The sequence below is a fragment of the Camelus bactrianus genome, chromosome 2 (genome assembly GCF_048773025.1).
Source record: "Camelus bactrianus isolate YW-2024 breed Bactrian camel chromosome 2, ASM4877302v1, whole genome shotgun sequence".
Taxonomy (NCBI): Eukaryota; Metazoa; Chordata; class Mammalia; order Artiodactyla; family Camelidae; genus Camelus; species Camelus bactrianus.
The window spans coordinates 103,820,181-103,845,705 of NC_133540.1; the positions used below are offsets into that span (position 1 = coordinate 103,820,181).

Below are 25,525 nucleotides of genomic sequence, written 5' to 3' on the forward strand. Positions count from 1 at the left end.
TCAGGCATGACTCTCCAGGGGCCAGTGGATGGATGAACACAACCAATGTGGACACCACTGAGAGATGCTGCAGGCACAAGGTCATATGGAAAGAATCCCTATTGAACATATTACTACTTACTTGTAATCATGCGGCATGTTATAGTTAACAAAACAATTTCCTAACAGTCATCCTAATAGACCCTGATAACAATACTGTGAGGTAGACTGAGAGTTCTCATTTTGTAAACTGGGAAAGTGAAGCTAAGAGAGTTCAAGTCAGGTGCACGATCCAAGAGCTACTAAGTAGCCAAGCTATATCAAAGCCAGATTTTTTAAATTATTCTTAAAATTATTTTTGTTACACCGACTTTTATTTCATGTGAGAAAACATCTGTGAATATACCAATAAGAAATGACACAGATAAGGAAATGTAATAAAAGTAAACATTATACAATATAGAAAAAATCAAGGTACCAGGGAAAGTATGATTATTGACAGTGCTTCAGACTGAATCTTTAGGTGTATTCTTCGCTTTTTTTTTTAACATTTTTTATTAATTTATAATCATTTTACAATGTTGTGTCAAATTCCAGTGTAGAGCACAATTTTTCAGTTATACATGAACATATATATATTCATTGTCACATTTTTTTCTCTGTGAGCTACCATAAGATCTTGTGTATATTTCCCTGTGCTTTACAGTATAATCTTGTTTATCTATTCTACAATTTTGAAATCCCATCTATCCCTTCCCACCTCTGTCCCCTTGGCAACCACAAGTTTGTATTCTATGTCTATGAGTCTGTTTCTGTTTTGTATTTATGCTTTGTTTGTTTGTTTTTGTTTTTGTTTTTGTTTTATTTAGATTCCACATATGAGCGATCTCATATGGTATTTTTCTTTCTCTTTCTGGCTTACTTCACTTAGAATGACATTCTCCAGGAGCATCCATGTTGCTGCAAATGGCATTATGTTGTCAGTTTTTATGGCTGAGTAGTATTCCATTGTATAAATATACCACCTCTTCTTTATCCAGTCATCTGTTCACGGACATTTAGGCTGTTTCCGTGTCTTGGCTATTGTAAATAGTGCTGCTGTCAACATTGGGGTGCAGGTGTCATTTTGAAGTAGGGTTCCTTCTTGATATATGCCCAGAAGCAGGATTCCTGGGTCATATGCTAAGTCTATTCCTAGTCTTTTGAGGAATCTCCATACTGTTTTCCACAGTGGCTGCACCAAACTGCATTCCCACCAGCAGTGTAGGAGGGTTCCCCTTTCTCACAGCCTCGCCAGTGTTTGTCATTTGTGGATTTTTGAATGATGACCATTCTGACTGGTGTGAGGTGATATTGAACATTTTTTTTCACGTGCCTATTGATCATTTGTATTTCTTCCTTTGAGAATTGCTTGTTTAGGTCTTTTGCTTATTTTTGGATTGGGTTGTTTGGTTGTTTCTTATTAAGTCGTATGAGCTGCTTATATATTCTGGAGATCAAGCCTTTGTTGGTTTCATTTGCAAAAATTTTCTCCCATTCCATAGGTTGTCTTTTCGTTTTACTTATGGTTCCTTTGCTGTGCAAAAGCTTGTAAGTTTAATTAGGTCCCATTTGTTTATTTTTGCTTTTATTTCTATTGCTTGAGTAGACTGTTCTAGGAGAACATTTTTGAGATGTATGTGAGGTAATGTTTTGCCTATATTTTTTTCTAGGAGGTTTATTGTATCTTGTCTTATGTTTAAGTCTTTGATCCATTTTGAGTTTATTTTTGTGTATGGTGTAAGGGAGTGTTCAGGCTTCATTGCTTTACATGCTGCTGTCCAGTTTTCCCAACACCATTTGCTGAAGAGACTGTCTTTATTCCATTGTATATTCTTGCCTCCTTTGTCGAAGATGAGTTGACCAAAAGTTTGTGGGTTCATTTCTGGGCTCTCTATTCTGTTCCATTGGTCTATATGTCTGTTTTTGTACCAATACCATCCTGTCTTGATGACTGTAGCTGTGTAGTATTGTCTGAAGTCTGGGAGAGTTATTCCTCCAGCCTCTTTCTTTCTCTTCAGTAATGCTTTGGCAATTCTAGGTCTTTGATGGTTCCATATAAATTTTATTATGATTTGTTTTAGTTCTGTGAAATATATCCTGGGTAATTTGATAGAGATTGCATGAAATCTGTAGATTGCCTCGGGTAGTGTGACCATTTTAACAATACTGATTCTCCCAATCCAAGAGCATGTCTTCACGGTCAATGAAAGTATTTTTATTCTAGCAAATAAAGGAAATTGATCCACACTCAAAATTTCTCTCCAGGTATCACATAAACAGTATTACTTACCTTTGACAAATTAAATTTTAAGAGTAGTTATTAAGTGGTAATTAGAATGCTTCAGTAAAATGTACTAAATGGTTCAGTAGAGTTTACCTGTGCAACTTTTACATCTGTCAGTTAATATAAAAAAAATGTTTTTAAGCCTTTATATGTAATATAGGAATATTTCTTCTCTTGCTTGAGACATCATTTACAGATGCTCTGTGCAAGGTCTTTGGATTACACATGGGGCTGTGTACATACCTATAAACCTTCACCGAATTAGAGGAATAGTCCCTAAATTATTCTGTATTGCCGATTCTCCTTGCTTTTAGGATCAAAGTTTGTTTGTTTGTTTAGTAGGTTTCTGAACTATATAAATTAACCACTGGAAAGAAAAATGACACAATTTTGGTCTTGCTAAGATATACCTTAAAGAAATAAACTTAGTGGCTTAATAGCATATCTTTCCAAGAATCAAAGAGCATTTTTCCTTCTACCACTTCTCAGCGTGGGTAGAGCTACAGCTCATTTAGCAGAATTTTTTTCCTCTCCCCTTGTTCTGCCTTGTAATAGGACCTTGACTTTCTCCTTTACCTTACAGGACTGCAGTTTACCATTCTGAGAAATGTGAATGACTCTTTTAATGTAAATTTTCGCTTTTAAATATAGATTTACAAATTTAAGCCATCTTTAAAATTTTAGAAAAATAAAATCTACTTTAACACAAATTTTTGATAAATTAAGATTTTAATATAAAGTAAAATAAATGAATTCACAGTGTACTTCTTCCTGTGTTCTTAACAGCTATGGCATTCCTTATCACTGCAAAACTCTCAAAGGACAGACCTACAGATTCCTAAAAATCTTTACAAAGCTAAACCTTGAGTGCCTTTGAGTATAAAGTGAATATTTTCTCCATAATATCTCTGTAGAAAGTAACTCTCAGCTTCATTTTTAGCAACACCTCCCTATACACTTCATTCTGTGTCATATCCCAGAACCTTGTGTACTTGTGTGTGTCTCTATATAATTGCTACTACTTTGGTTTTAAGGAGTTTTATAGCAAAATAATAACTGGTTTTAAATATCTATATAAAATTTTTCATTGTTTTCTTTCCACAAACTATAGAAATAAATACTTTGCACTAACTTTTCCCTCTACTAAGTTGTAAGCTCTTATGTTCTGCATATTACTTATATTTTATTCCATTTTATTTTTAAAATTTCCTTGATAACTCAAATTGCTAGATGTACTGACTTGACACCAATTGCATTTACTTTACAAATTGATTTGTGTAAAATAAGCATCATACTCATAAGTCATCTCACATAGGAATATAGTGCATATCTGACTTTATTACAATTTCTTGTGCTCTTAAGGTTTTTAAAATTATCTTTTAACATACGCTCTGATACTATTTTGATAGACATTAAAATATGCTCTGGATACTATTTTTCTAATAATTCTTTTTAAAGAACTATTCTTATTAAAGTTTATCCCTACATGTTTAAAATTTTATTTTTAGTATGAATAAAATAGGTTTAATTTGTATTAATTTATGTTTTCTGATAAGTTTACATATTTGTAGAACAGCTATCAAATTTTGATATTTATTTTTAAAAGCTATCTCATTGTACTCTTAGTTTTATTTATTTCTTTCATTGATTTTTCTAAGTAATCCTATTATACACTTATTATTTTGTCCTTCTTCCTTTCCAATAAGTATATATTTAATTTCTCTTTTTCTTTGTTAGAATTTTCAGAGCAATTTTAAGCAATACCATCAAAAGATGTCACTTTTGTTATATTTGTAACTATAGTAGGAATGTCCACAGGTTTTAATTGTTATGTATAATGTTGACAATTGCATAAAAGGTATTTATTCAATCCAAAATATTTAGTTAGTCTCAACTCCTTAACCAGTTACTATGCTGGCTATGTGTGATAGAGTATATTATAGAAAATAGATCAAAGTATATGGTGGATCAAACAGAATAGAAGTTAATTTCTTCTCATAGTAATAGTGGGTGAGCTTCAAAGTTAGTGGGGTTGTCCTCCTCAGTGCAGTTACTGAGGGCCCAAAGATGATGGAAAGTTAGCCATCATTCTCATGTTACTTCAGAGTCACCTCAGGTTTAACATATTCCAGCTTGGAAGGGGATTAGAACAAGGTGTAGTGGTCATAAAGGTTTTAACGGCTAATTCTTCAAGAGGTGTACCTGTCTTTTCCTCACATTCCATTAGCTATACGTCAGTCACAAGGTTCACATCTTACTGGAAGGAAGTTAGGATGCCCAGGAAGAATAGAAGAACGCTGACTTGGAGAGAAGTTAGCAGACTCTGCATAGAGGCCAAGGAAGAGACTTACAGAAGTGATGCTATGTGAATTTGAAGCTAAATCATAAAAGATACAGTTCTGTATTTCTGTTTCTCTCTTGCTTGCTCACTCTCTCTCTTGCTCTCCCTAGTTCTCCATAGCTCTAAGTCTCTATCATCTCTAGCTCTATTTCTCCCTGGAACCCAGACTCCATGCTAAGAGGAAAGGGCCAGCCCACATAGAGAGACTGTATATGCTCTGGCTACTAGCTTCAGCTAAGGTCTCAGCGGACTGCCGTTGTCAACTGCTGTACCTGTGACTCAGTGATCTCACATGTGATTCCTGCCCCCAGCACTCGTGTTCTCCAGCTGAGGTTCTGGACAGAAACAAAGAAAAACTGTCTTTACTGTGTCCTGTTTGACTTCATAAGCCACAGAATCCATTAGCATGAGGATTGGTGGTTTTATGCCATAAACTTTTAAGGTAATTTGTTACACAGGCCTTACAACTGGAATACCAGCAATAAGATAATTGCCCAGTGATAATTAAATATCTGCACATATTTTCTTTGAAAATTTTACCTGAATTGTTCACTTATAACTTCTCAAAATTATTGAAATGTTTTATATGAAAATTATTAATTCCACAACTACTTAATACTTTGTGAGCCTATGAAACATCTTGGGCAAGAAGTTCTCTTAGTTTCCACCCTATTCTCACTATACAATGAGTTTATAAACAAAACTTTAAAAAGGATTCAATGATATGAGATCTATAAAGAGTTCAGGCCAGTTGACTTGTACATAGTAGGCTTTCAGTGGGAGCTATCATTAATATTATGAAATGGATGATTTTCATCAGCCATATAGACAACTTTAGGATCCTCTCCTGTTAAAGAACTGCATGCCCATGATAATATTCAGACTTCTTCAACACCAACTCCATTTAGTGACAATACAGTTTATTTTAATAAAATTTTGAATTTAAAGGGTATCAATTTTAATGTTCTGATCTTTCATGTACTAACACTCTACCCTTCAGACTCAATAAGTCCCTTATTCACAAGAATTTTTTACTGGCATTGCTCCCACATATGTTAAAAGATAAAATTATGTTTACCTGGTATATGTTTGAAAGAAGAAAAAACAGAAGTTCAAACAAGTCTCAAAGAGATATAGAATGACACTCAGAAGATAAGTTATTAGATTTAACTTTAGGTCTCAGTCAGTAAAATGCTAAAAGACAAACTTTGCAGCTAAGAATTTTCTTGGCAAATGGCAAGATGTCAAATGTCAGACCATTCCAATGTCAGGAAGCAAGCAGAAACAGCCTGCTTTCTCTTAGTATATGGCTAATTCCACATGGTACAGGCTGAATAATAATTGAGAATACAATAATCCTCTGATTATGATGACCTCTCTCAAAATCTTTTATAGAACATTTTTTAAATCACTTCCACCTGTACAAAAGCCATTGGTTGAACAAAATATTTTCCTGTAGACTTTATACTCCCAGCTCAGTGTGTAGAATTAAAATGCAATTGAAACCTATGAAATCAAAATAAATGAGATGGAGTTTGAATTTGATGAGAAGAAAAGTTCAGAGGATTCCCTACACAATGAAGTAAACATTCGGTAAATTAAAACACTCAAAATTGAAAAAAGAGAAATTTTCTCAAAGATGGAACTAAAATACATGTGACCAAACAAGACAGTAGCTAAAATTAACATTATAAACTTCCACTTAATGTAGTAGCTACACATTTACAATATAGTAGTAAATGTCTTTCCTAGGACTCAAGAGTTACTAATCAATCATTCCATTGTTCTTTTTTTTTTCTTTTTTCCCATTTTTGGAATATAATTAACATACAATGAGCAGTACATATTAAAAGTGCTTTATCAATTTGATAAAAGTGATGTATGTGCACACCAGTGAAATCATGACTGCAATCCATGTAGAGAACATATCCATCACCCCAGGAGTTTCCTCAGGTACCTTTATAATCAGTTACTTTCCCCTTTCACATGTGCTTTCCACAGCCTGGGTTCTCCAACATACGCTGATGTACCTTCTATCACTATAGATTAGTTTGACTTCCCTAGATTTTTACATAAACAGTCTTATAGTATGTACTCTGTTTAAAATCTGGCTTCTTATACTCGGCATAACCATCTTGAGTTTCACCAATGTTCTTGAATATCAGTAGTCCATTTCTTATTGCTGAGTAGTACTACATTATATCAATATTCCTGAATTTATGAATTCAGTTACCCGTTGATCCTTAGGGTTGTTTCTAATTTTTAGATATTGCAAAGAAAGTTGTCATGGACAATCATTTACGTGTCTTTGTATACCCAGATGCTTTCATATACTTCAGGTAAATAACTAGAAGTAGAATGGCAAGATCATATATTAGGAGTATATTTAACTTTTTAAGGAACTATCCTGCTGTTTCACAATTTAATTGTACTATTTTACATTGACACCAGAAACGTATGAAAGTTTTAGTTTCTACACATCTTGACTAGCACTTAGAATGGCTAGTCATTCTAATAGGTGTGTAGTGGTATCTCACTCCAGTTTTAATTGCATTTCCCTAATTACTTATGATATTGAACATTTTTAATATGCTTATTTATCATGCTTATGTTTTCTTGGGTTAACTGTCACTTCAAAAATTTTTAATGGAGGTCGTGTGTTTACTTGATGTATGAGAAGTCCGTATATTCTGGATAATCGAGTCCAAGTTTGATCTTCTTTTACAAACTGTTCAGTATTCTGCATTCTTTCCCATATGAATTTTACAATCATCTTGTAAATTTCTGTAACAGACAGTTGCTGGAATTTTAGTTGGGCTTTGTTGAACCTATAGATCAAATGGAGAGAATTAACATTTTAGAAATTTGAGTCTTTCAACCCATGAATATGGTATATTTCCCAATTTGTTAAACATCTTTTTAAATTTCTCTCTTACATGATTTTTTGCTTTCAGTATGTATGCCTTGCACATTCTTTTGTCAATTTTATTCCCAAGCATTTCATATTTTGATACTGTAGTCAATGGTATTTTTATATCTTTTATATTATTACTGATTTTCTGCCTATCACTCTATTATTTATTAGCGAACAGGAATTGAAATCACTGACTGTAATTGTGAATTAGTATATTTCTTTATGAAGTTCTGTCAGTTTTTACTTCAAGTATCTTACCTTTAGTTTCCTAGACATTTAGGGTTATTTTGTCCTATTTAAGGTTGACCTTTTTTCATTATTAAATGGCTTTCTTTGTCCCTGGTATTGTCCTTTGCTTCGAAGTCTACTTTGTTCAGTGCTAATATATTCTTTTGAATAGCATTAGCATTATATATAGTTATCCATCCTTTTACTTTAAACTGTTTTATTCTTTATATTTGAAGTTAGTTTTTATAGACACTTCATAGTTAGGTCATACTTCTTTTATGCAGCCTGAATATCTCTACCTTTTCCTTGTTGCGTATAGACTACCCATATGTAATGCAATTATTGGTTCAGTTAATTATCATTGTTTTGTATTTGTTTTCTATTTTTCCCATCTCTTCTTTGTTTCTTCTTTTTTCTTTTTCTATCATTTTTGTATTTTTTTATATTTTAGATCTCTTTTGCTTGTTTATCAGCTATAACTCTTTGTTTTGTTATTTTAGTGGTTACTTTAGAGTTTGAAGTAGAGTGATTCACCAATAAGAGATACTTTCACATATATATAGAAAACAGCATAGCAGTTTCTCTCAAAATTAAGAATGGAATTAACATATGATCCAACAGTTCTTCTTTGGGATATATACCCCAAAGAATGAAAAGCAGGGGCTTGAGCAGGTACTTGTACACCTGTGTTCATAGCAGCATTATTCATAGTAGCCAAAACATGGAAGCAGTTAATGGATGAATGGGTAAATAAAATGTGTATATACATACAAAAAATATTATTCAACCTTACAAAGGAAGAAAATTCTGACATGTACTGCAACATAGATGAAACTTAAGGACATTGTGCAGTCAAACAAGTCAGTCACAAAAGATAAATGCTATGTGATTCAACTTATATGAAGTAGTTAAATTCATAGAGACAGAAAATACAATGGTGATTGCTAAGGGTTGGAGAAGGGGAGAATGGGAGTTATTTAATAGGCACAGAATTTCAGTGTTGCAAGATGAAAAAAGTTTTGTGGATGGTTGGTCATAACAGTAACGACACAACAATGTGAATGTACCTGTTGCCATGGAGCTGGATACCTAAATATTGTTAAGATGGCAAATGTTATATGTATTTTATCAAAATGAAAAAAAAAAGCCAGTGAGGCAGATTTGGGTTATAGGCGTATATGCCTGATACAGAGGAATAGTTGGACTAATACATGTTTACATGTACACAGAGTAGAGGTATGGTTTTGAATCCCCACTGCTCAGATTTTCGTTCCAAAATTCTCAAAATAGATTGACTAGAAAGGGCTATAAGTGCAGAAAACTCTAAGAGTTAAAAACCCCAGAGGGCCCAGTCATAGGGAACACCCACAGTATTGTGAGATTTAATTTCAGAAGCTGAACCAGAGAAAAGTCCCCTTGGGCTTCTGGCAGGGTAAAGAGAAAGGAGCCATTTAGAAATACATCTGAGCCCTGTGTTCAGGGCTTAACAAAGCCTGCCCTCCAAAGAAACTAGTTAACCAGACCTTCATCAGCTAGGGTGTGATGAGACCTGATTGATTTGAGGGAGGGAAATACCTAATTCCAGCCAATTCTAGCCTTTCAAATGGGAAAAGGGAAATACCAAATTCTAGCCCACTCTAACCATCCTGTCCCACCTAAGGGAAGGGGAAAAAAAAAAAAACAACTAAGAAATACTTGGGAAGCTTATAGTCCATAGGCCTAGACTTACTAAAAGAAGGAGACCAAATCATAGGACTATAGAATGCTTCCCTTCCCTCACTTCTCAACACCACATTACTAAAAGGACTTTTATAGGAATTCCTTTTATCCAATATATTATTTCCAGCTATCAAGAAAAAAATTACAAGGCATAGCAAAGTCAGAAAATATCATTTGAAGAGACAGGGTAAGTATCAGAACCAGACATGGCAGGGATGTTGGAATTATCAGACCAGGCATTTCACACAGCTGTGATTAACAGGCTAAGGGGCTCTAATAGCTAAAATGGACAGCATGAAAGAACAGCTGGTCACTGGAAGCAGAAATATAGAAATCCTAAAAAAGAACCAAAAAGAAATGGTAGAGATGAAAACCGCTATAACATAAATGAAAATGTCTTTGAGGACTTATATAATAGCTTGGATATAGCTGAGGAAAGAATCTCCAAGCTAGAGGACATATGAATATAATCCTCAAAAACCAAAAAACAAACAGAATGAAGACTTAAAAAAAAAAATAAAATGAACAAAATATGCAAAGAAAATGGGACAACTACAACACATGTAGCATGCACATAACAGGAATACTAGAGAACAAGAGAAAAAAGAAATAGAAGATATACTTTAAATAACAATGACATAGAATTTCCCCAAATTAATGTCAGACACCAAACCACAGACTCAGGAAGCTCAGAAACCACCAAGCAGGCTAAATGCCCAAGAAACAATATCTTGCCATATTAATTTTAAAAAGGAAAAATCAAAAATAAAGAAAACAAATTTGCTCTGTGAAAGACAATGTCAAGAGAATGACAAAACAAGGCACAGACTGGGAGGAAATACTTGTTAAGCACATCATTGAAGACTGTTATCTAAAACAGTAAGAAAATAAACACCCTAATTAAAAAATGGGCCAAAACCTTAACAGACCTCACCAAAGGTGATAGATATACAGGTGGTAAATAAGCTTATGAAAAGATGATCCACATGATGAATCATCAGTGAAATGAAATGCAAATTAAAACAATAATAAAATACCACTACACAACTATTAGAACGACCAAAATTCAGAACACTGCGAACACCAAATTCTGGCAAAGGATGTAGAGCAACTGGAATTCTTTGTACCTTACTGGTAGGATCCAAAATGGTCCCATCACTTTGGAAGGCAGTTTGATGATTTCTTACAAACATACTCCGACCATACAGCCTGACAATTGTGCTCCTTGGTAAATACCCACAGAATTTGGAAATTTATGTCTACACATAAGCCTGCACCCAGATATGTATCCATACACATCTTTATCCATAATTGCCAAAACTTGGAAGGGATCAAATGTACATTCAGTTTAAAGATAAAACGGTGGTAATCCAGACAATAAAATGTTATTCAGTGCTAAAAAAATGACCTATCAAACCATGAAAAAAATAGGAGAACTTTAAATACACATTACTAATGAAAGAAGCCAATCCTTAAAGATTACACACTACATGATTACAACTAAATAACATTTGAAAGTCAGAACTATGGAGACAAGGTCAATGGTTGTCAGGAACTGGGAGGGAGGAGAGATGAATAGGCAGAGCACCAAGGATTTTTAGGGCAGTGAAAATACTCTGTATGATATTATAATGACATACATATATATCGTCATACATTTGTCTGCCCTATAGAATGTACAAAAACAAAAGTGAATCATAATATAAACTGTGGATTTGGAGTGATAATGATGTGCCAGTGTAGGTTCATCCTTGATAAAAAATGTGCCACTCTGGTAAGTGATGTTGATAATGTTGGAGACTGTGCATGTTTGGGAGCAGGATGTATATAGGAAGTCTTTGTCCTTTCCTCTTAATTTTGTTCTAAATCTAAAACTGCTTTAACAAATACAGTATTTTCAAAATTCCAAATAATATTCTATTAGAAAATAGGAAAAAGTGGCCTATGCTAAAGAACTAAGATTGAATTATTTATTTGTCTTGTTAAAGCTGGTAAATTAATCCAGATTAGCTCTTTCTGAATTTCTATCCCTGACTCTCTTCTGATGCTTATCTGCTTCTCCCTTAGTATGCTGCTTATGTTAATCTTGATAATAACTTTACCAGAAATGACTCCATTACTGTGTACAGCCTCACATCTCTCTTTTTGATCAAGTGCTTTCCTATTAACAGCCTTTTCTCTGTGATGGGCAGTGACAAACTTTTGGTTCCTTGTTAAATCTCCAAGGATTCTATAAATACTGGAAATGAAAAACAAATGCAAGCAAATCAGAGAAAGGAACCTATTTATTTCATAGGACAAATTAAAATTAACCATCCTGTCAATCTTAATCTAATAAGCCAACAGAAATACTTCTCTGCAGAATACTTTCCATTCTGTTCATTTTTAAGAAGAGTATCCTCCTACAATGTTTCTATATTAGGGTTACAATCTTGATTAATTTATAGCTAATCCTTCAGAAGTTATCAGCTGCATGAAACAGAATAAGTAAAACCGTTAGTTATTTGCAGATTGTAAAAGTTAATATAGAACATATATAAATGGTCCATGCAGAAGAAAGAAAAATGCTTAAAATAATCGGAAAGCCCTCATCCAATAGATAGTTCTTCTAGGGCATCCACACTGATTCTTTCAACTAAAGTTACTTTTCTGGAGTAGTACTACTGTATATCTTTATTATGGGCCAATGTTTCTGTTATTTTGGAATGGAAACATAGCCTTTTTAAAAAAATCCTGGTACTCTTAGGTTAAAAAACAAAACCAACGAACAAACAAAAACTCTTCCAAAGAAGTCCATGTACTCATTCGCATCCAGGGTTATTTACTTTACGATATTTTCAGAGTTGCCTTCTAGTAAGAGCAATTACAGATAAAACTGTCTTCTTGAGCTTTTCCTATTTGTGTCATATCTCCTTACATGAGTTTTATAAATACATATATACAAAATTGGAAAGAGAAACCATATGCACAAAAAGCATATAATATAGACTGAATTGGTAAAAATAAAGATTAACTTGATTCAAATATGTTTAAAATTGGAAAAATAGCTTGATATTCTGGGAGAAACACAACTATCCATGACAAATATCTCATTACAGCTCATATTCTTATCCACCCCTATAATGGTATGATTACCCAATGTACCATTAATAAATACTTGGAAATTTCTTGTGACTATAGTGAAGAGATTTTAGAATATATTTTATAAATTCATTTCATTTATATTTATAATTTTAAAATCTAAGAGAAATCTTAAAACTATTGGCTCTTGAGTTGTCTATAATTAAAAATACGTATTTCTTACTTAGATTTACCACATGAACTTTATTTTGATTCTCTTTCTCTATACATTTTAGAAAGCTCTAAAATGAAGTTACTCTGACATTTAGAATTTTTGTTTACTTGTGTGTTTCTTCTCCAAAAGCCATATGCTAGATGATTTCATTTTATTGGTATCATGTGGCCAATAAAGAAAATTGCTCTGACCTTTTTTACCACTAAATTTTCCCAGTTAGACCAAGAAACCTATTACATATTGAGAAAGTATTATCTTTCTTAGCTGAATAATAGAAAAAGTAGAAAAATAGATGTTGAATCAAATAGTTTAATTCTCAATGGCAAACCTAATTTCTAAATTAGCAAAACATATTCCATCACCGGTGCCAAAGACAGGACTAACCTCCATATTGTAGATTATTGATATTATTTCTGGTGTTATAATATGGAATAGACTGAGTTATAATTTAATCCATAGGAAAAACTGAGACTTACAATACTATTCAAGGTATAAAAAGCAGCAGGTCTACTTAATTACATTTATATTTTTTAAACCTGCTGACATTTGTTATTATATCCTACATTTAAAAGATTTAGAAATTAGTCCCCTCCTTAAAAATCACTGTCTGGTGCCTATATTTAGTTTCCTGTGGCTCCTGTAGTAAATTGTCACAAACTGGGTTTCTTACAACAGAAATTTATTCTCCCACAGTTCTTGAGGCCAGACAGGTGAAATCAGCATGCTGGTGTCAGCAGGGCTGAACTTCCTGGGAGGGATCTAGCGAGGAGTCTTCCTTTGACTCTTCCAGCTTCTAGTGGCTCCAGGGGTTCCGTGGCTTCTGGCTGCACATGCCCTCCTCCTCTGTGTTATTTTCCTCTTCTATCTCTTATAAGGACATCTGTCATTGGATTTAGGGCCCACCAGGTAATCCAGAATGATCTTACCTCAAGATCCTTAATTTAATTACATCTACAGGGACCCTTTTGCCAATAGGGTCCTATTCATAGGTTCTGGAAGTTAGGATGTGGACATATCTTTGGGGCGGGGTGCATAATTCAACCCACTACACTACCTGCACATGCATATCCTTTGTTTCTAAATAAGGCCTCAATGGAAGATATATTTATCTAAAATCTAGATTAGCCTATGAATTTCACATCTCAGGTATTAAAAATATAACTGTATTAAGTTATCAAGATCAGATAAAGAATTGGTTTCCTATCATTTGCCTCACTGAGTTTTGACTTGCCCATGTGGATTGTGAGCAGACAGATGTACAACACGTCCAGTGGAAGCTTAAGATGCAGCACAAGCTTTAAGATGCAGCCATGAAAAGAGCATGGTCTACACAGGGGCCACTCCTTCTCCTAGGGTCCTGCAGTAGAGGTCTAGCTTCTAGCTGAGTCACAGTCCACCTTCAGCTAAGAAATTAAAGTTTGTTAATGTAAGTCACTGAGATTTAGGGACTATTCGTTAGTGCAGCAAAATTAACTAATACAGATGTTAGTAAAATGGCAATATAATAAACAGACATTGTAGCTCCCAAACTCATGCTCTTAAACACAACCCTATACAAATGTTTTAAAAATCCTTGTTTAAGGTTAAGATTGGTCCTAAAAACTGAAGAGAGGAGAGCCTAAGAAAGGAAGCAGGGGATCCCATTTGCTGGTAGTGGAAGAAAATGGCAGCTGCTAACAAACAAATGAGCTTAGAGGTGTTGCTTGTTAATTTTAACAATATGCTGCAAACATCCCTGGATTTCTCTGACGTGAAAAAATAAAATAATGTATTTATCAACTTACAAAGCATGAGATACCCATGACAAATATCAATTTATTCTTCCCAATAAAATGTTGCATTTGCCATTCTGTGCTTAAAGGACATCCAAAATATCTCCTTCCTTCTTTCCTTCACCTGAATTAACAACTCCTGTTGGCTGGGGAAGACACTTTTGCCCAAGTCATCCCTTAGCGACAGCCTACAATTCCTACAACTTAATAAGAATTACCTTCAGCAATTATTTTTAACATTTCATAATCTAGTATGTTAAAAACAATAATTACAATTTTATAAGCACTCACTTCTATAACAGTCCTAAAAATTCTTCCAAGAGAGAATATTTATCCACATTCTTTACTTGAAGAAACACAGGCAAAGAATTAGGCAGCTTCCCTTATGTGAACATTTGATGGCAGAATTTATACCAGAACCCCTGTCTTTAAACTGCTTAGCCCGTGTTATTTTACTGAAAGAGGGCATTTCAGAGCAACTCAGTCTTTTTTTATTTTTATTCTCCACACTAACTTCTTAACTCTCCTATATGTAAAAATAATTTCATAAATATTGATTTCTGTCACTATAGATAACTATAAAACTTACTCATCTAGAAGCTTAGGTTGGCCTAAACTGTGAACAAATGGGTAAAGACTGATTACAAAGACATTTTCTATTTTAAAGTCAACAGAGTAGAAGAGGGAAGAACAGAAGTTGAAAATAATTTTAGTACCATGGAGCTTTTAGAAAATTTTGTTGTGTTTTATACCTTCAAAATTCAACTTAAAAGGAAAGCCACTTACCTATCAAACGATATTTAGCTCCCACCAGTCTAATGAGTGTCACAGTGCAGATGCACATGTGCATACTGGAGAACGTCGTTAAGTTATTTGCTTTGATTCATGCTTTTGGAAGATGTTACACATGGCAGAGACTGGTATATTGTAGGCCTATTTAGTTTTCAGTCGAAAGTGGCCATGGTTTCAAAAGAATCCTGACAGTTTTGGACCATATGTTTTCTCACAGATGTTTGGAGGAGAATTTTCTGACGGAGTCTGAAAAGAATGTTTTGTTAAATTGGAAATAGGTCCTCTGAGAAGAGGAAACAACACTGGGTTCTTTAATAATTGGTCTAATTATTTTAAACCACCTCTCTTAATCCTACATCTACTATCTTGACTTTGTTTGGAAATTTGGAAAACACATCCCTTTTAATATAGTTAATATAAAGTAGACATACGTTTTTAGGCCCAGTGAAATATAAACAACTATGAATATTTATTTTTAAATTAGAATACTGTGAAGAGCATCTTGTTGTTTAGCTCTAAATTTTGTTAATACTTCTGTGCCTCTTATTAGTCAAAGTATTTATTTTGGCAGTAAATACAGTGATGATTTAATTAAAACCTAGACAGCAGAAATAATTTTAACAGAGGGAAATGCATACTGCAAGAGAGTAATGATAATTCTATATAAATCTCTTTGCTAAAATGTTTTCATGTGTGACTTTAAAGATGGTCTAATTTGCATTACAGTATAGTTATATCATAATCCTCTTTCACTTAGGAAATTCAATTACGTGTGCCTTATGAAAAATTACTCAGTGGGAGGGAGAGAGAGAGAAAAAGAGAGAAGGAGGGAGGGAGGGAATTGAGCACATGCCTGAGAATAAGTGAGATACAGGAGATATGACTTCATTTAATAAGTCAAGTTGCAGTTCTCAAGTACCTATTACCTATTGTAACCTGAGCATCTCATAATATTGCTTTCTTATTGTTAAAACAAAACCCCGGACTACTTTATCTGGTGCTTAATCAGAGAAACAGCTATCCATCCCAATAGTGAAGGTAAGATTTCCTGTGTTAGCTTTAAAGAGGACCATTATCTATCCCCAAGTGATTTCTTCATAATGAAAATTTCCCTTAGCAGTCCAGGCAAAGAATGTGATGGAAGTAGTAATTGGTGATAGAAATAAGTGAACAGATTTTAGAACTATTTAAGGATAGAAATCACATACTTAGTATTTTATAGCTCAAAGAAGGAGTCAGTAATAACCTCCAGATATTTTATTGAAATAACTGCATGAACAATGATGCCATTTATTGGCAGAGAGAGTGATGAAAGAGTGAGTTTAATGGGCAAAAGCACAAGGAAGAATTTATTTTGATCTTATCAGTTTGGGATACCTATAGAACTTTAAAATGATTTCAATAGGCAGTGTTAATGAATCTAAAGATCAGACGATTGATTTGGGTTGGAGGTACTTCTTTACATCTGACTGAAAAATCACTTCAGGGAAATCTTTCTTATATTTCCACAGTTTCCAGGTACCCTTTTTAAATGTTTTTGTGTCATTTTGACAAGGATATAGAAACCATACACACTATTTAAACAAAATTTAATATAACAAATTGTTATATAGTTACTGATGGACTGAAAAGGATTAATAGGAACAATGAAGTAATATAGAGATAGCAATTTGAAGCAGCAGCTACCACTTCAGGGCTATATAAGCAAAGAGAAGAAGTTGGGTTAGGATCCTCAGACTCTGAAATTAATGTCTCTTAGGAAGGGGAGCTGCCTCGTGGATGATCTCCATAGGTGAGGTCCCCAAAATCTGAGGGAACCTCGCTGCCCTGATGCAAGCTGAGCGCATGTGTGTGCATGTGTTTGGGAGAAGCACTGAAAGGACCTTCGGCCCTCTGGATTCTGTCTTCGAGCATCCTCTTCTGACTCCTAACACACAGTCTAGAAAGCATTTGAAAGAGATTCTATGAGGAATGCCACACATTACTTTATAACCTAGGCCAGACTGTTTCACTGTAAGTTCTCTTCCAAACTGACATAGAAAGTGAAAATGGGGGAAAAAAGGGTTTACCAAGTTGGAAGAATACCCTGCACACTAAAGAAAGGACTGTCAGGTTTCTCTCTGGATATAGAAGCACAGAGATGAGAGGAGGACTTCTTTCCTGTTTCCTCTCTCCAATATGGCTTTACTATATGAAGCTTTTTCAGTGTCTTAGCCTAAGTGGGAAATCAACAGTTTCTCAGTTAGCAAACAATATACCACCCCAGGGGTTTTCATCTCAATCTCATTCATTGACCTTTAGTTTCCTATATAATAGATATTATCTTTTATCCATAATTTTATATTATTTCAATATAAAGGGAAGTAAGCAAATTAGAAGCAGCTGGTCAGTAACCATCAAGTAAAAAACTAATTTATTTCACTACTATCCTGCCCATCTGATTTTCATATCATTCTGAATACAGACTAAGAAAGCAGTGGTAGAATGCTAATTTTAATAGCATCATGGATAGCGGAAATCAAGTATGATGACAAATAGGGAAATAAAGTCTCTATTTTAATTTTATAATCCTTATTTCTACTTGGGATAGAAAAATCCACATTCAGAACATAGACCATTATACAAGTATTTAAAATTCTTAAGCATAAGCAAAGCCTCTGCTAAAAGCACTTTTTAAGGTTAATAATTTCTGTCATTAGCTTATCAGCCAAAAAGTATGCTAAATACAAAATTATTTTAAAGTATTTTACCTGAAACCTTTTTACAAGTTAAAAAATAAGTGAGGCAATACAGAATTATCTTCATTTAACTCTCACTCCAGCTGACTTAATTATTTTCATGCTTTCTTTTTTTTTAAATGAAGATAACTTTTAAAAATTGAAGTATAGTCAGTTACAATGTGTCAATTTCTGGTGTACAGCACAATGTCCCAGTCATGCATATACATGCATATATTTGTTTTATGTTCTTTTTCATTAAAGGTTATTACAAGATACTGAATATAGTTCCCTGTGTTATACAGAATAAATTTGTTTTTTAATCTATTTTTATATAGAGTGGCTAATATTTGCAAATCTCTGACTCCCAAATTTATCCCTTTCCACTCCCTTTCCCCCAGTAACCATAGGATTATTTACTATTTCATGCTTTCTTCATCATTTTTGTGGAGGCAGGTCTTAAGTTAAATGGAAAAAAGAAAATGAATAACTCATTTAACACAAAATCACCAAGTAATGTTATAAGAAGCAGTTATTATTATTTAGAAGAAAATGTGCTATGACTGTAGGCTTTTACTCTGCAGGGCCAATGAACCCTTCCAGATCACAGAGCCTGAAGAGTGCAAAATTCCATTCCAGTTCCCTTCCTTGACTTCCATACTGGAAAAATATTTTGTTTCCCTTCCAGTCCTGTCAAAGATGTCCCATGCAACAATTAACTGGAATTTCTGACCCCATGCATACAGGTGTATAACAATGGAGGTGGAGTGGGATACCCTAGGAGAAAGTGAATGAAAGGGAAAATCAGATGTTCAAGATGAGAGATTCAGTGAGTAAAGTAAATAACTTGCAGAATTATATTCTGGTGTCCATGAATGTTCATGATTATCCAATAATAATTTTTATATCAGTGAACCACTCCTCCTTGCCTTTCCAGATATAGCAGGGATTAATAACGAGATTAAGCTAATTTCAGTTTATTCTCTATTTAAATCACATTCGCTGTTTTTGTTACAACGCAAGTGTCCTGTTAGGACTTTTGGCTCTAACTGAGCTTGGCTCTGAGTTGCTAGGGCAAGTGTTTTTAAAAGTTATTTACTTTACCCACTGAATTTCACCTCTACCTTTGCCTCTAAGAAAGCCCAGATCTTCAAGTTTGATTGGATTTTTGAGCCAGTATGTTTCCAGTTTTGTTTAAACTAATCTTAGTTGCATTTCTGTCAATCACAAGTTAGAAAAAAATTATGTAGGCATTTAGCACAATGCTTATCACATAGAAAGTTCTCAATAAATGGTAATACACATATTTTTAGAGTAGTCAGTTCATTAGAAAAAGCAAAAGATAAAAATTTTAAGACTTTTCTGGGCATTTATGAAATTCCTGTGTGACTCCTTACTGTAGAAAACTGGCCTTTTAACTACAACACAGAAGAATAATTTGAGAGAATCTCCTAAAGGGGAAAAAAAAAGCTAACAATGGAGTAAAATAATGAGAAAGATGGGCACTGACTTGGATAAGATCTCTTTTCAACTCTTCCCCAGTGGCTATCCAAGTTGAAAGTGGCAACAGCAGTAGAAAAATCTCAAGACACTTTCTGAACAAATACAAAATAAAGAGAATTCCCGAGTCTATTGGCCCATATTTCATCATTTCCTACGTCAGTTTCTAGTTTCAAAGAAACATTCAGCTTGAAGTCTCGCAGATAGCTTTTTACACAAACATCCTTCCAGGGTTAAATGCATATACGATGTGTGCACATAGAATGAGCAGTCTGCCGTGTCTTTGGTGATATTAAGGATTACTACCTTACTGAAATGAATGTTTGTGCATAAATAAATACATTCAGACAAAAGATAGGCAAGAGAAAATATCTGGGGATAGTTAGGAAATTCCTGTATCACAGGGACAGATACAGCAGTACTTACTGAATTTCCTTTGTACATATACACTGTACTAGAAGGTAACTAGGGATTTTTGAAAAAGATATTCTTAAAGTACAGTACATTGCAGTAAATATTACAAAACTTAAATTTACCAAGTAACCTACCATAAGCGAGAGACTATGGCAGCAATAAATAATAAGCTCATGAAGCTATAATACACTCATTATAATGATGAGTAAACTCCTGTGATGACACTGACTTTTTCAGGACATGCAGGAAAACGTATTCTTTACTTCAGATAGAAGAACATTACTCTTTTAACCACATTCTTCCAGCACAGCCAGTCATGAAGAATGAATAAGAGATAGTTATTTAGAGAGAGTCTCATTTTCTGTCTCCATTTTCTTTACAATACTGCCTCTTGCTTCCTTTGCTTCAGAGTCATTTTTCTCCCCCCTGTTCCCCCAAAAGAAGTAATTTTATTCAGTTTGAAGGCTGACTCTGGCTGCTGGACTGTAGCCACATGAAAGGTTTTAAGCAGCATCATGTATTACAGGTACCTTGAATTGTCCATTAAAGGGAAAGTTTATTATTCTGACTTACTATGATAAAAGATGGTACATAGAAGTGAAACCTTCAGTAGTATATTCACCCTGGGCAACAATCCTGGCCAAGTTATTGGTTTTGCCTTTTTCATCATTTTTATTCATTCAACACTAATGGAAACACCATCCTCCTCCCAGATCTATGGGTCATATTTGTTAGACTCTTTATTTCGCAACTCCCCTCAGAGGAGTTAAGTATCTCTGCCCTTGCAGCCCAAGTCTAGCCGTAACCACAAACAACTGTCAAGTTTCCACAGTTCTAGGACTGCTGGCATCTCATTTTTGGCTTTGATTCCTAATCCTTTCAACCCAACACTGCCTCTGTGTCCAGCCCAGGTTGACTTGCTGAGGAGACCTTGAACTCTCTCAACCCCTGTGCTTCTGGGATTAAGCTTTTGCCTTTAATATGTGGATATTCAAATTAACTGTTTGCTAAACTCTACAAATTAAGTGGAGATCCCCCTCTTTCATAGCTTAAAATAACCTAATAACTCTTCCACCAGATGGAAATCTGCTCTCTTGTATTAGCTTTAGCAACTTCTTGTGTTTATTATTGTATGTATATGTATGTCTGATTGGTTCTTTTTGGAGACACTTTTTATTATAGTAATTGTCTGCAATCTTAATTCTTAAACTGATTACCTTAATTTTTAAATTATACTTTACTTCTTGTTTCTTAGCATATTTTACTCATAAAGATCTTTTGAAGATACAAAAACACCCACCCAAATTTGACTATACATGTAACACAAGTTATATTTTTTCTTCAAATTTCAAGCTATTTTGTGTGTTTGATATTTTATAGCAATATAAATATTACTCCAAATTACAGTCTCCATTTCCATTACTTGGAAATTGCCATGTGTCTCTTAATCTTTATGTTATCTGGTTAAGAACTTTTTTTTCCTGGGCATTTTATCCCGGTTATTAAGGGAAAGTAATTTAATTAAACCAGGCACTAGATTGGACTTTTAAAATATGTCACTTTATTAATCCACATTGCAATTTATGAGTTAGGTATGACTATCCTTATTAGCAGTAAAAATTTAGGCCTCAAGATACTAACTAACTTGACTACATTTTCACATGGTAGTACTAGAATTGGAATTAAACCTGAATTGAGTCCAGTCCAGGCTGTTGCTTGTTCCAAAACAGTACAAACGGTTGGGATTTTTCTACGAAAAGCTGAGATAGATCAGCAAGTCTCTTGCCAAAAAGTTCTTCCTAACCTTTGAGAGATGAATTCACAAGGCTGTCATGGAATGCTATATTTCAGAAAACCAAAGGCTGACCTTTAATGCTGTCTTTAATGAACTTTTTACTTTGCATTCATTTTTTCCCTTCCAAGTCAGCAGGGAAACAATAGGAACTGACTTGTGCTTGTAACTTATTTCTGCATATATTTTTCAACATATTATTTTTTTCCATAAAATTTATTCAGTTTGTGAATGTAAAATCTGCCTTTAATCTGCCCATTTTCATCTCAGACATAGTAATTTTCAACTTGGGAATTTCAATCAGCATATGTATATACACACTTTTATATACACACACATGCATACATACATTTAGAAAATATATGTGTAACATGTTTGTTACATGTCTCTATGTAACACTTTTAATGGACAATGTTTTTTATGTAACATGTCTGTTATGTACTAAACTGTGTTGTTCCCTCTGCTCACATATCATATGTTTAAGCCTTAACCTTCAGTACTTAGAGAGTAACTGTATTTCATGATAGAGCCTTTAAATAGGTAATTAAGTTAAAATGAGTCCTTAGGGTGGGCCCTAATGCAATCTGATTGGTGTCCTTAAGAGAAAAGGAAGAGATACCAGAAATATATGTGAATAGCAGAAAGGCCATGTGAGGACACTTAGAAGGCAGCCTTCTATAGGCCAGGAAATGAGATCTCACCAGAAACCAACCCTGCTGACACCTTGATCTTGGACTTCTAGTCTCCAGAATTGTGAAAAGAAATAAATTTCCATTCATGAAGCCATACAGTTTGCAGTATTTTGTTATGGTGACCTAAGCAAAATACTATAATGCCAATTGTTCCTTTAACTATTGAATATGTGGAATGCATATCTCTGTATTTCATATGTGTCAGTAATGGGTCATTTGGATTGATTTTTCTTTTTTATAGGTCTTATTTTATTTCTTCTTTGTGTGCTTGGTAGTTAATTGAATGCCAGCCATTATAAATTCAAAATTTTGGGATCCTGGATAGTTTGTATTCCCATTTCTGAACTTTGCTCTGAGGCACATTTAAGAAAGTTGAATACTGTTTGACCTTTTGGGTCTTGGTTTTAAGACGTGTTAGGTAAAACCAGAGCCGCATCTAGTTTATGGCTAAATTATTCCCCACTACTGAAGCGAGACAATTCTGAATACTCATGAGTTATGCAGTTTTTCAGCCTGGCTCTTGGAAACAGGAACTATTACAGGTACTGTCCCAGAGAATATCAGGTACTGTTCCCTCTAATACTTTCAGCTATTTTTTCTTTCCACATCTTGGGTGGTTTCCTCACAAGCACATGCTGATCAATATTCTGATGAATACTAAAGGGCCACCTTCTGAAGTTCTTTGGAGTTCTCCCCTGAGCAGCTCTCCTTTCCAGAACTCTGCCTTGTGAATTCCAGAGGCCTTGGTTTCCTCATATTCTCAGCTCTATCACTTTCAACTTGGGGAATCTCCTACTTTTGTCCTTCTTCAAAATATCAACTCTATACTGATGAAAATAGACAAACTTGAAAGACAAATACAATTCATTGAAGGTTTTTTGGGTGGGGGTGGTGGTAAATTTCATACAATAGAAATAAATCTTAAGGATACAACTTAATGTGTGCTGACCAGTGTACTCAGCCACATAAATAATGCCTTAGACAAATTATGGAGTATTTTCGTTACTTAAGAAAGTCTGCCTATGTCCCCTTCCAGTTCATCTGCACACCTCCATTGGAAACCATTTATATGATTGCTATTACTTTAAGTTGGTTTGCTGACTTCTATTTAAATTGAATCATATATTATGCCCTCTTTGGTGTCTTCCTTCTATCTTTGAAAATAATGTTTTTGAATCGATTATGTTAATATGTTAATATATACACCAGACAAATAATATTTTATTCTATGAAATTCATAATTTGTTCATCTGTTGATAGACATTTGTGTTGTTTCAACTATTTGATTATTAAGAAACTTGCTATTGACCATTCTTGTGAAAAATTTTTGCACATGTAAGTGTTCTTTTATCTTTGACAAATTGTACCTCGGAATAGAATTACTGAGTCAATTTGTAGGTATCTATTAATAGCAAAGGAAGCTGCCAAAGAGTTTAAGAAAACGGTTATATTATTTAACACCTCCATTAACAATATTTGAGCATTCAAGTTGCTCCATATCTGTGCCAGTATTATTGCAATCACTTCTTTAAAACTTAGTGATTCTAGTGGGTGCAAAGTTGCATCTTACTATAGTTTTAATCACATTCCCTCAGGAGTAATACTTCTGAGCACATTTTCATGTGCTTATTTGCAATTTATATGTTTCTGATTGTGAAATTTCTGTTGAGGTAGATAACCCATTTTTACTGTTTTTCTTCTTTACTTTTTTTTGTTATTGACTGATAAGAGGGTATTTTTGTTTTGTTTTATTTTTTAATAACAGTAAGTATATAAGACAGGACTAAAACTTTTATTCTTGGTCTAAGGTAAAACAGTTTGATGATCTCCCAAGTTTATTTAAATTTGAAAAGGGTAAAAAATTGAGATGTTATGTAAGGAATTTTTATCTTCTAAATTTTCCTATCAGTTATAAGGTATATATGTATATCTTATATATGTACACACACATGCATATATATCTATATATTTCTGGACTCTCTATTCTGTTCCACTGGTCTATGTGTCTGTTTTTATGCTGGTACCATACTGCTTTAATTACTGTAGCTTTGTAATACAGTTTGAAATCAGAAGGTGTTATGGCTCCAGCTTGGTTCTTATTTCTCAAGATTGCTTTGGCTATTCAGGGTCCTTTATAGTTCCATATGAATTTTGGATTTTTCTCTGCTTCTATGAAAGATGCCATTGTGATTTTGATAGAGATTTTATTGAATCTGTAGATCTCTTTGGGTAGTATGGTTGTTTTAACAATGTTAATTTATCCAATTGATGAACATGGAATATCTTTTCATTTATCTGTGTCTGCTTTAATTTCTTTCACTGACATTTTGTAGTTCTCAGTGTGTAGATCTTTCACTTCCTTAGTTAAGTTTATTCCTAAGTATTTTACTCTTTTTGATGCTATTGTAATTGGGACTGGTTTTTAAATTGCCTTTTCAGTTTGTTCCCTATTGGTATATAGAAACATATCTAATATATATATGTTGATTTTGTATCCTGCAACTTTATTGAATTCACTTATTAGTTTGAATAGCTTGGGGTGTTATTTCTGAGGGGTATTTAGGATTTTCTACATAATAAATCATGACATCTCAAACATAATTTTGCTACTTTCTTTCCAATATGGTTATTCTTTCTTTTTTTTTTTTTTTTTGTAATTAACGGCTCTGGCTGGGACTTTCAGTGCTGTATTGAATGAAGTTTGCAGAAATTGGTGTCCTTGTTTGTTCCTGATCTTAGAGGAAGAGGTTTCACTTTTTCATGACTGACATGAGATTTAGCTGTGTCCTTGTCATATACAGCTTCATGATGTTGAGGTTCACTCCTTCTATGCCTAGTTTGTAGACAGTTCTTATAAAAGTGTGTTGAATTTTTTTAAGCATTTTTCTTCCATCTCTTGAGATGATCATGTGATTTTTATTCTTCATTCTATTAATGCAGTGTATCACATAGATTGGTGTGTATTGAACCATCCTTGACTCCCGAGGATAAATCCCACTTGATCATAGCGTGTGGTCCTTTTAATGTGCTGTCGAATCCAATTT

General features: G+C 33.9%; 1 long non-coding RNA gene across 2 annotated transcripts in view; it reads right to left on the reverse strand.

The window, feature by feature from the left end:
* Window positions 1–497: 497 nt before the first annotated feature.
* LOC141574227 (uncharacterized) overlaps window positions 498–25,525 on the reverse strand; it is a 280,600-nt gene continuing 255,572 nt past the window's right edge. For both annotated transcript variants that reach the window (XR_012501070.1, XR_012501069.1), the window contains exon 2: window positions 498–7,474. This is a non-coding gene — a long non-coding RNA (uncharacterized LOC141574227). The remainder of the gene's footprint in view (window positions 7,475–25,525) is intronic.